The following is a 658-nucleotide window of genomic DNA, read 5'->3' as shown; positions in this document are numbered from 1 at the left end:
GGTTTTTGCTCTGTTGGTTAAATTATTGTTAAATGGTTCTCCAATTATTTTATAGGAGAGTATAATTTTTGGCTTTCTTTTTATTAGAAAACCCATCGAGCATAGTATAGTGACAGTAAACATTTTTTCCATCATAATGCATGAGTATATGCATTTCAAAACATTTGTAAAAGAAGGATTGTCTTAGCTTCAAGTTAACAGACAGGCAGGTCAGACTTTCACACTTTCCTTTAGTCCTTTTATTATATGCTTCAGCTGTTTTAAAATTTGTGTAATCTTTCTGATTAAGATTACTATGGTTTCTATCCTATTGTATTATGTGACACCAATACAAATATAACTAATAGTAATAGAGTTGGTTTGAAGTTGTTTTTTGTTGTATGTAGTTTTTCTGCTGCAAAATGGGATGTAATTTCTGCCTCTTTAAGCTTTGGGGTCCCTAGGTATTGGAAATGATTAACATGTATGACTACTAAACAAAAAGTTGGATGTTGGAGTTCAACCAGAGATGCCATGAAAAAAGGCCTGAGAATCTACTTCTGAAATATCAGCCATTAAAAAAATGAAAAGATAACCTACCAATAGGGTGAATAGCTTCAGAAATCATATTTCTGACAAGAGTCTAATAACAAAAACAAAACAAAACAACAACAACAAA

The sequence above is a fragment of the Chrysochloris asiatica genome, unplaced genomic scaffold (genome assembly GCF_000296735.1).
Source record: "Chrysochloris asiatica unplaced genomic scaffold, ChrAsi1.0 scaffold00002, whole genome shotgun sequence".
Taxonomy (NCBI): Eukaryota; Metazoa; Chordata; class Mammalia; order Afrosoricida; family Chrysochloridae; genus Chrysochloris; species Chrysochloris asiatica.
Note: the sequence above shows the minus strand (reverse complement) of the source record.